General features: G+C 43.4%; 1 long non-coding RNA gene across 1 annotated transcript in view; it reads left to right on the top strand.

The window, feature by feature from the left end:
* LOC106015449 (uncharacterized) overlaps positions 1 to 10,979 on the top strand; it is a 175,726-nt gene that overhangs the window by 119,337 nt on the left and 45,410 nt on the right. Inside the window, exon 3 of the long non-coding RNA XR_001187494.5 lies at positions 7,490 to 7,627. This is a non-coding gene — a long non-coding RNA (uncharacterized lncRNA). The remainder of the gene's footprint in view (positions 1 to 7,489; positions 7,628 to 10,979) is intronic.

Here is a 10,979-nt window from a genome sequence, read left to right on the forward strand (position 1 = left end):
ACAGCAGAAAGAGGGCAGCCAGCAGCAGTGAAAGCTGCTCACCACAAGAAGACACCAAGCTACTCCGTTTTCAAGGTGGAGGAAGCCAAAGGCAGACAACTGAATCTTCCCACTTTTCTCCCAGCCTACGAGAAGACCGTATGGCAAATGCCCAGCTGATATGATGAGCGTGCCTCCTACATTCACTTCACAGTGCTTCTGTTCAAAATTCAATAAATTGTCAAATCTGAGTCTGCCCACAGACCACACAGTGAATTAGGAATGCTCCTTGTGTAGCACTGACTTGATCTCATCTTACACATACCCCAAAGCAGTAGCTAGGGGAAAATGCTGTGAAGCATTTTTTCCTTTGTTAGTGCCCTTAGGGCTCAATCGGAACTTTGTTAGAGACAAAAAAGAACAGCTAGGAAAAATGGTGAATTTCTGCATGCCATAAGGTCTGGAGGAAGTTCCACTGTCATCTTCTGCTTCTGTTGTTAGGGGTGTGCAGATGTGACACAGCCCAGCTTTGCTAACCATGCTCAAGTCAAATGTGACCCATATTGCACCTCTCTCAACAACCTCCTGCCACTTGGCTCTTACTTTGTTCCCAGGACACCAGCTGAAGATTATGTATTTTTCAGTACACTTCTTAAGCTGATAGTAGGATTCTAGTTCTATGCCAGACTCTTGTTTACGTTTTATCTATCTCATCACTCAACCTACTCATTGCTGAATTACATGTTCCACACCCAGCTGAATCGAGAGTGAGCCCTTTGGGGTGAGGACTGTGTTCTTTCTTGCATTTATGTACGAATGGCCTTAATCTGTGGCTGAAGTTCCCAGGAAAGAGCTACTATAAAGTAATATATAAAATCATTTGGAATAGCTGCGGTGTGATGGAAATTCTAGGAAAAAATGGTAGATGGCTTTCAGAAAATTATCCCTTATGAAAAATCTGATTTACTTGGTAATATACTACACTATGAATCTTAATGAAAGCTTGCATGAAATGTTGTCATTTTATATTATTAGCTGTATCTATTTCTGTATGTATGAGAATGTTTCAAGACATTGACCACAAGGGGCAGATTTATGTCTCAGAATTCAAAGATTCAGAATTTCTTTAAAGGCTGAGAATTTGATTTTGGAATAAAAAAATATTTCTGTATAATATTCTCATGTGGAATTTTCTGAGGGATATTAAAGAAAAGGATAATAAGAAGGAAGGAGATAGGCGTTATGCTGAAGCTGAAAATTCAGGTTTTACTGTGCCATCTTCCATAAGAAATGAAGTAAAAATGTCTGTGGAGTAAAAAAAAAAATATATATAATAAGTTACTGGTCTTGCAAAGATGTTTGTGTGGGATGAACTTTATTTGCTCTGAGCCATTTTACTGAACTCCCAGTAAATCAGGTCTGTATATCTGTACGGGATGACAGCCTTAACATGTGTTTACAAGAGCTAGGATATTGATACTCCCTGTGCTCTGTGTCCAGCTATAAAGCATATAACATTCTCATTACGGGTTTATTTTGTGTCTGTATTATATGAATAGGTGCTAATGAGAATGGGCCCTCAACGTTAATTCTGACTCAGCAGAGTGCCTGTAACAGACTGTGACTTTCTCTTCTGTCCCCTCTTTGGGTAAGAAAGCAAGATATTTCAGCCCTTTCAGATGGAAAACCGATTAGTATGTGGCACATCGCAGTGCTGACTGCTGACTGGAATGTGTGGCAGAAGCTATGCTCCCTTGTTCCTTGTTCATGAGCATTTCCTTGCTGGGGAGTGTAGTAGGTGAGTGGCTCACCCTCTCCTCTCAGGCCAGAGTTGGTCTCCAGGCAGGGCCTGGTGATGGGATGGTGGTGGTGAAAGATGTCTTAGGCCTCAGAGGGGTTGTGACAGCCAGGGCTGTGTATCTAAAAAGAAAAACAGTGTCTATTATATTGGAAAATACTTAATAAAAATTAAATCTCTTTTGTGGTAGCGAGTCCACTGATCTCATGCAAAGGAACTTCAGGAAATGGGTGGCACTTTTTCACTACAGGCCCTCATCAGGAGGCTGTGGATATTCACCTCTGAGTGAATGAGCACCCCTGAGTGCTGGATTTTGTACATGGAGGCTGGGGGCGATGAGAGGAGCATGGCCTACTGAGGCACCCTGGGTTGTGTGGGGAAGTTCGCATCTGCTGCCTCTTGCAGCAGTTCCCAGCCAAAACATCTGCTTTCAATGGGAGTGAGTGGAGATAAAAAGGTAGATTCATAATCAGGCCTGTTTCATTTTCTGCCCTGGATGTCTGCAAAGCACTGCTAAAAATCATGCAGACCCAAAGACATCTGTAAAAGTCCTTTAAATGACTTCCCATTGCAGCTCTAAGACAGGGTGATCTAAATTACCTCAGGACAGGTAGAAGGTCACCCTGGCTCAGCAAACTTGCTTTTGCTCCACTTTGCTGGTGCAAACAAGGCACCGAGCTGTCCATCTGGCTCTTGATGTGGTTGGTTTCATATCGCCTGCTCGTCCACCTCCTCAGATGCAAAGGGAGTACAGTGGCATCAGGAAGAGCAGCGCAGAGATGTGCTGCAGACTCACGGCCCTCCCGTGGCAGAAGGGCCCTCAGCCCACGAGGTGTTTCTGCTTCCAGTTTGATCTCTGTTGATCAGAGCCTGGAAAAGGCATGAAATTGGCTGAGAGCTCAGCACATCCAGGATAGCTTGGTCACAGCAGTGTGGATCATCATCATGTTTTCCTTTTGGGCTTGCAACCAGTTCCCTTTGAAAAGCACACTGCTGGTTTTGTGCAAGTTTTCAAAACTTTCAGAGTGGGTTTTGGGAGTCTGTGGGAGGGGCTGACTGAAAAGTAATGGAGAGGACAAGACCATTGATGAGAAACTGAAAATGTGCAGAACTGAAATTAATATATGCCCAAGGGCCATCTGATATGCAGGCTTGAAAGAAATACATTCACACTGTGATGAACAAGCCCCCCCTCAAAGTAATCAAGGGTAAGAAAGAGGCATATGTGAGGTATTAAACATCAAGTACAGGGGAAGACCAGAAAGATTACAAAGTGAAGTTCAGAAAGTATTAAAATGATAAGAAAAGCAAAGGTCGAGAATGAAAAAAAGATTGTGCAGGAGGCTGAGAGAAAATAATGACTTTTTTCAAGTACACAAGGAAAAAGAGGTCTGTGGAAGACAGAAGGGCCTTTAAGACATGGCAGAGAAAAATTATTGAAAGGAAAGGTAGATATTGCTTAAAATATTCAATGCATTTCTTGCTCTCGTGCTCTGAAAAGAAGATAGTGGTGGCAGGCACAGGTGTCAGAAGCAAGCATAAATTTCCCTGGGGAGGAGAAAGAAACACTGAAGGAAATCAGGATCATGCCAGAACAGGTTATTAAGAAATTAAAATATCTGAAGACTTGCAAAATGACTTGTTCAGATGGGACTCAGTCTGGTTTCTGTAGGAAAAGTCAAGAAAGGTAGGATAACACACTTAAGGGTCTGTTTGTATGAGAGTACATGGCTAAAGACATACTACTGATTTCTAGGTGGTGTGAATCGGAATGACTCTGTGGAATACATGGGATAGTTTTGGTGCCATACTGTTTGTCAGCTTGCTGTGGACTACATCAAGTGTTCATAGACCAGGAAAAAAAAAATCAACATATTATGATGGAATTTAACTTCTTAAAGCAGTAGTTCTGTTCTGAGAAGTATGGACTCTAACAAACTGGACTTCAATTGTTTGGCAGGGTCCTTAGTCCTGCAGCCTTCTGGTGAAGCAGCCTGCAGTTCAATAGCAGATTTGTTTAAATTAAATTTATATAAAAGTTTACTCAATTAAGTACCTAAATGAATAAAACAATTGGTATTATTTATTTTGATATTGAAATCAATTTAATTGATGCTATTTTCCTGACGTTCACTCCCTACTCAGTTCAATGTTGTAGCGAGAATGCAGAACTGCATTGTAGGAGTTGCCATGGGGAAGCTGAAGACTTTGGCAATTGGGTAGGGGACAGTTGGAGCTTTTGGCACCTGGGAAGGCATGGGAGGCAGTTTGGGACTGTGGAGTAAATGCATTGGCTGTAGGCTTCTGCTGAAATGATCATCAGTGGAATCATTAATAATGTTGGAATTTAAATTGTCAATTTTTTTTCAGCACTAACACACTATTGAAGGGGATGGGGGCTGTCCACACTTCTCAAAGCTATAGTTTCAAGCTATCTACAATGTCAGACAAATACTGGTTTATGGTCCATTAATATGTTCAAGGTTATCGTCACAAGCATGGCAGTCAGCAAGATAACATGAAAGTTTTGCTTCAGAAACACAGTTGTACAATAAGGGAAAGATGCTTTGGCATATTCCTCAGTACCAGCATCACAGGAGATTCAGCTGGTAGTTCAAAACTGTATCTAGGAAGGATTCAGAAAATTGCATGTCTATGGGTATGATTGATTTTAGTAGCTGGAAGACAATAAAATCATAAATCAGAGTCTGAGTGGGAATGAAAAGACCGAGACTTTTGCTATTACTTTGGATACTGCAGAACTGAAGTGCATGGAAGCAATAATCTTCTGGAATTTTTAGGGGAAGTCACAAGACACTGACTGAAGGAAGGCTGGCTACAACTGATCTGATCCTCAAGAAACCTTTTTGATCTAGCACCATGCAAAAAGTGGCTTCTTAGGTCCATAGGCAGGCTTGGATATGAAGTACATCAGTGGATAAAGAGGTGGTGTGGGTATAAAAAAAAAAAACGTTTGCAGATGGACACGATTCAGAGTAGAGTGTGAAATGGAACAATAATCTGTGCTAGGTTGCATTTTCCTTACTTGATAGGATTTGATGAAGAAATTTGCAGATGTGGTCTGGTTTCAAAGCTAAGTGGGGAAGGTGGGAAAGAGGGGTTAGGTAGCATAAGAAAGAGGAAATGGGGCATGGGGGCAGAGAAAATGACAAGCAATGATGTGCTAATCAGTAAGGAAGAAATAACCAGGATGTTACAAAGATTGTTCCCAAGCTTTTAAAAATGTAGCATGGAGAAATTGTGGTCATAGCCTTTTTCTTCATCCAGATGATTTATTTTACCTGATGTTAAGAAGAATGATTTGAGAAATATCTCTGCTGGAAGGAGAAAAGTCAGGGAGGTCTCAAAATAGACAGGAAGCGATAAGACCGAGTTCTTCATGCTGGAGAAAACCGAAGCTTCAGCTGGGCCACTGGCAAATGCAAGACAGCAGTTTGAGTGGTTGTGGTAAGGATACTAACACAGAGATATGCAAAAGTTCCTCAATGTTTGTGTATCTTCACTATAAAAATTTCATGGTTATTTTCTTTGGGTTTCTTCTCTTTTTAAATTGGTTTAAAATGTGCTTCTGTCTAGCCTTTAGAGAATACAGTTGTAGTTATATGACAGAAAGCATTCATTATTTAAATATTTATCCATTATATTACAATAATGCTACAGATGGAATACATCATTTTTGCATGGTTACTGTCCAGAATTAAAAAAAAAATCAAGATATTTGAACTAATATTCGGAAAAAGAAATAAACTGAAGCTTCTGGTTTTGCTGGCACTTGCAAGGAACATGTATCTGTGTTGTCCCTATCTCTGGGGCTCAGGAATTCTTCTTCGGGGAGTGCCATCCTCTTAGCAAAACGTCGTCCATCACCTCTGCGTGCTGACAGCTCTGGCTATCGTCTTCAAGATGGGCACGTAAGAATGCTAAGATAATGTCCCTGTGTATTCAGAAGTAGGACAGCGTAGTAATCTGATCTGTGACAGATTCAGTGTCAAATGTTCTGAGCCTGGACAAATTCATTACGGGGCTTGGAGCTTGCCGGAGCCCTGTGCGTGTCGGAAGAATGACTCACTTCAATTAAGATTGTGCATACAGCGTTCGGAAGCTGGAGCCTAAAAAAGGTCTCCTGTGTTCCTCCGTGGAGCCTGTTCCCTTGGTTTCTGAGCTGGTTTCTGAGCTTGTGTAAACTGGTGGGATGTTGGTGAGGTTAGCAGAGCTATGCTCCTTTTCAGCAGCTGAATACCATGGATATGTTCTTTCTGTTTCCTATTTAAAAATGTTTTTGCTTAAAATATAACAAAGCAGATACATAAAAATAGTGCCCTTTTGCTCATTATAAGACAATTAGTGTATGTGCAAAATTGTAGGATGACCAGTTAGGTCTCGTGTGGCTGGATCCCTGCTGATGCTTTCAGCACCCAGCACAGCTGTGGGAGAGCAAACGGGGCTCTCCTGGGCCTCCGAGTCAGCACAGCTCCCAGGAAGGTCCCAGCAGTAGAAGCCCTACAACTGCTGAGGCTTTTAATGGCAGAGAGATCTTCAGGTCCTAGAATGAAAGGGCAGAGTTGGCTGATAGGAAAATCATCTTTGGGTCTGCAAACAGAAGAAAAGCTCCTATGGAAGGCACGCAGTGAGAAAAAAATAAACGGAATGCCTCTTTGCTATTTACATTGCTCCTTTTCAGAAGGCTAGATGCAATTTATTAAGCAAAAACTAATACATCTATTTTTGTGTCCTAATATTGTTCAGATACCAGTTGCTATTCCTAACATTGCTGAGTAATATTTTGACTTGGCTCCAGGGCTAACAAATAGCTGCTTTACGATTCTGGTATGCCATATCTTGAAATCTGTTACGACTGTTGCTGCTGGCTGGGCAATATACGCTCATTAACGTGTGCGCTAACGATGGCTGTGGCTCATGCACTGCAGGGGCTGCTCTGAGCAGTGAAGTAGGGCTGGAGGTGGGGAAAGGGCTGGGCAAACACCTGTCCCATCCCTGCCGGGGCAGAGTAGCCTGGGCTCCCCGTGTGGATGTCACAGTCCTGCCCTGAGGCTGTGGAGAGCTGGAGAAAAAAAAAAGCTTTGAAAGGTTATTGCCCTAAGCCTCCCCAACACATAGGGCAGCTGGTAGAGGAGATATTCTTCTTGAAAATTTTGTTGCAAGCTGCTTTAAACTTCAAAATGGGATTTTTTTTTTTTGAGTTTATAACAAAATCACTTTTTAAATGATAAAGAGCATTTCCCTTTAGTTACAAAACACTATAATGAAATAAGTGAAAAAAAATCTTTTCAAAAATTTTCTTTTCTTTTTTTTTTTTTTTTTCTTTTTCTTTTTTTCTCTCCTTTTCAGATGCTTTGCAATAATGAATACTTTCGGTTGACTCAAAACTGCATTTCTCAGTGAACAAATTAATTACTTGAAAAATGCTGTCCACTTCAAAATGAGCTGAAGTAGATGTGAAATATTGTTAGGAGCACAAATAATTTGGTGCTCCTTGACCTGTGAGGCTGTTCAGGATACTATCAATAGAGTCCTAAGTATTCCTGTCTCATTACGAAGACTAAGGGACTATCTTTTGGTATTGGGGATAAGTATTAGAGGGATACTGGGAAGCTGCTAGGCTGTTTAACATCTGTCTTACAAATAAGCTTCATATGCTCTCTTTCTAATTTCTTCTCATTTAATTTGCAGAAATAATCAAGAAAGAACATTTGCTGTCTTTGGATCAAATCTTGAGGCCTTACTCAGGCAAATGCCGGCTTAATAATTAGTGATCTCTCCAGCAGGAGGAATATCCGACCGACTGCGGGGCAAGAACAGCTCGACATGGTTTGTGCTATAGTTCTGCCGCCCATTGCTCTGAATGCACGGGGACCTAGCTGGGTGAAAAAACACTCGAAAGGAATCTAGGCTCTCGCTTATTGCGTTTTAATAGGGTTCCTGCAAGTAGTAATTGAAGAAGCGTTTTTTTTTTTTTTATTCCAGAGATGATTACGCAATGCCATGATATAATGGGCTTTTCGCGTTTAAAAAGATTGCTCATGCCCAGACCAGCCTGAGCAGGCCCGCAGATATTAAACAGGGTGAATGTCCTGTTACCTCTAAGGTACCCATGAGCCTTTCTTGTCTCCGGTGTTTTCTTTGTTCCATGCTCTGGCCTGCGTTTGGAGGATGTGCCTGGCCCTGGCTGTAGCAGACAGGCTGATTCAGGAAACTTCAACACAAAAGGATGCCAGGGCTCTAAATCCATTAGATAAATAAAACAAAAGGCTAAGCAAAGAAAACGCGTTCGGAAGTAGAGAAGAAAGGACACTGCTTGCACATGTTGTCTGCTAACTTGAAACAACATGAAGAAAGAAACTATGAAAAGAAATTCTTCTCTCTTTCCTGCTCATGCTCTTTTAATTATCCTGTCTCTTGTGTAGCTGTTGTTCTTACAAATGCTTTTACTGATGTTCAAGAAATGTCCCTGAGCTCCTTCTAGCTTTTGTAAATTCACCTTTGCCCTTATTTGTGTCTTTGCACTCTTTCCCTTTGTTTTCTCACTCCATCTCCTCCACTTACCTTTTATTTTCTCCCTCCCACTCTTTTATTAAGCTTCAACCAATACCAGGAAACAAAACTTTTTTTTTTTCTAAGAAGCAGAGCTCGCTCTGATTGCTGCCACATATGGATGTCTTCCTTTCAGGAGGTTTGCTTGGCCAGGTGAACATCTGTTACTCAGTGGTCTTATGAATAAACAGCAATAATTCTGACAGAGCGAGCTTAAGACGACAGCTTAACTACTTGCACGCACCAAGTTAATCGTTCTTTCTTATCTGACTCCCCCTCCTGGATTTGCACACACGCACGCACACGCTCTCCTTAGCTGTTAGACCTAGTTTCACTTTGGGATAGAAATCTGCCTGTCTCTCCTCTGCTTTAAATGAAACTTTTGTTGAAAACACTTTTTTTTTTTTTTTTTTTCCCTCTTCTTTTTCTTTTTTCTTTAATTGTTAGGCATAAAGGTTTGATGCAAGGGAGATTTGCAGTGACCCACATGTCCTCTCTCTTTATTGCCTGGCTGCGTGGTCCCTCCCCAGCCCCACCAGTGTGGTCCCTGCACTGGGACAGCCCCTTGGTGGTGCAAAGGGGACCCTCCCTGTACCCTCTGCCCTGTGCTGTGGTGACTGCCACCCCTCCTGCCTGCCGGTGGTCCTGCTGGTGTTTGCTGCCTTTCCTGGGCAAAATCATTCACACGGTGACTCTGAACAAGTCATGGAGGGACTGACAAAGGACTTTCAGGACGATGCACCCAGGTATTACCTATGCACATCTTTCCAGGCAGGTGGAGGCTCACTTCCATCACTGAAATCTGCCCAGCATAAAGAAAACAAACTTTATTTGTTCTTTCATTTATCATTCCCACTTGCTGCTGGGGGAAGGCACTGGACTCACAGCTTGGAACAGCCAGAGGTAGGGCAGCAGGGTATGTAGTGAAGATCAAGAAGTGGGTCCCTGGAAAATGAAGTGTGCTTTCTGGTATTGAGGCTAGTGTTCCTCAGTGGTCTCTAGGTAACACAAACCTGAGGAGGCAGCATGTCACTGACCCCTTTAGTGTGAACTGTGCACAAAGCCAAGGCCCTGGCTCTCAACTGGGGTGGCTTTGCAGAGCTCGATATTGCAAATAATGACTGTAAATGGCACAAACTCATCCTGCTGCTGGGAGAGAGAAGGTGGTACAGGAACCTCCCACTTCTCAGCAGGTCTGCTGCTTGTTCCTGCTCTGCTCTTCCCTGTCTGCAAAAGACTCCTTGAACCAGACATGCCTGAGCCTTGCATCAGGTGAGGTACAACTGAGACAATTAAGGGGGGAATAGGAGTTACTTTTAATTCAGGAAACAGGCATGCAGAAATAAAATGCAGTTAAAAGATGCCAACACAGGAGTGTCCTTTTCTTTTGAAGCCTGGGAGTGGAAGCGGCAGGGAGAGCAGACAGCAAAAGGCAAGAGAGTGCAAGGCACCAAGCAGGACGCAAAGTGAACAGGACGAGAGAGGTGACAAGTTGTCACTTTCGCTTGCGTCGGCCAGGGAGGAAGCGCGCGGACAGCCCCACGCGGCACACTTGATGTATCTCAAGGCATGACAATATGGCTCTGTTTGTTCTGGTTTGGGGGAAGGGGGGCTATTTGTTTTCTTAAGACTATTAAGTCCTTCTAAGTACCACTATCGGCATCCTATGATTGAAAGTGACAAACAGAAGCAACCCTATTTAAAAACTGCCACTTCGAATTAGTGGAAGTATCAGCTTAAGTTTTACAATATTTTACTGCTCCATTTTTGCACTCTTTTACATAAGGACGGCCAAATAAATATCCTGGTGACTTGTCTTTGCCAGAATTCCTCCCCATGCTCCCGCCCCATTAACTGCTGCCTTATGAACGCCGCGCTAAACAGAAAGTGACAGCAGCTGACAGAGCAGCCAGGGCCAAATTATCAAATGTCTGAAGTTGCGCCCGCGCAGCCGTGCCCAGGCTCGCCGTCTCACACGCGGAGCAGAAAGCAAGCTGCACGCAGGCAGGTGCTTCTTCTCGCAGGACCCCCCTCCCCAGCCAGGCATGCCTCTAGCTAGGAGAGAGAGGTACCTGCAGGTCCCTGGTGTTAGGAGCACAGGCTTTAGACATGGTGAGGCGTTCGCCATAAAGAAGGAAAGGGTTTTTACACTCTTTAGCTTTAGGCTGTGAATTTAGTGCCTAAACCATGAGGTTTGACTGCCCAAACTGTCAACAGGGATAAAAAGAGGCTTCCAAGCTGTAGCATTCAGACAGCCCAAGTTAGGCACTCTGAATTGCTTCTGAGCATCTATAGTCTGTAGGTACCCAGCCTGATTGCTTAAATTTGGCCTGTCCAAGCCCCTGGTGGCTTCCCCGTGACCCCAGCCCGGCAGTGGGATAGCTGCAGCTCCAGGTCCTGTCGGCCTTGGTGGCACTGTCACCTGCAGGACATCAGCCCCGGTACACAAGGTGCAAGCCCTCTTGGGCTGCGTTGGAGCAGTGCAGTGAGAAAAAATCTCAAGTTGCCACCTCGGCTCTCCCCTTGGCTTCAGTGATGCCTGGGAGTCACATTACAAACTTCTGCCTCGTCCTGCCTAACAGGAAATATCCATTTCTCATCATTTGTGTGCTCCCCCCGGGATCCGCTG

This window comes from Anas platyrhynchos, chromosome 3 (genome assembly GCF_047663525.1).
Source record: "Anas platyrhynchos isolate ZD024472 breed Pekin duck chromosome 3, IASCAAS_PekinDuck_T2T, whole genome shotgun sequence".
In the NCBI taxonomy this organism is placed as follows: domain Eukaryota; kingdom Metazoa; phylum Chordata; class Aves; order Anseriformes; family Anatidae; genus Anas; species Anas platyrhynchos.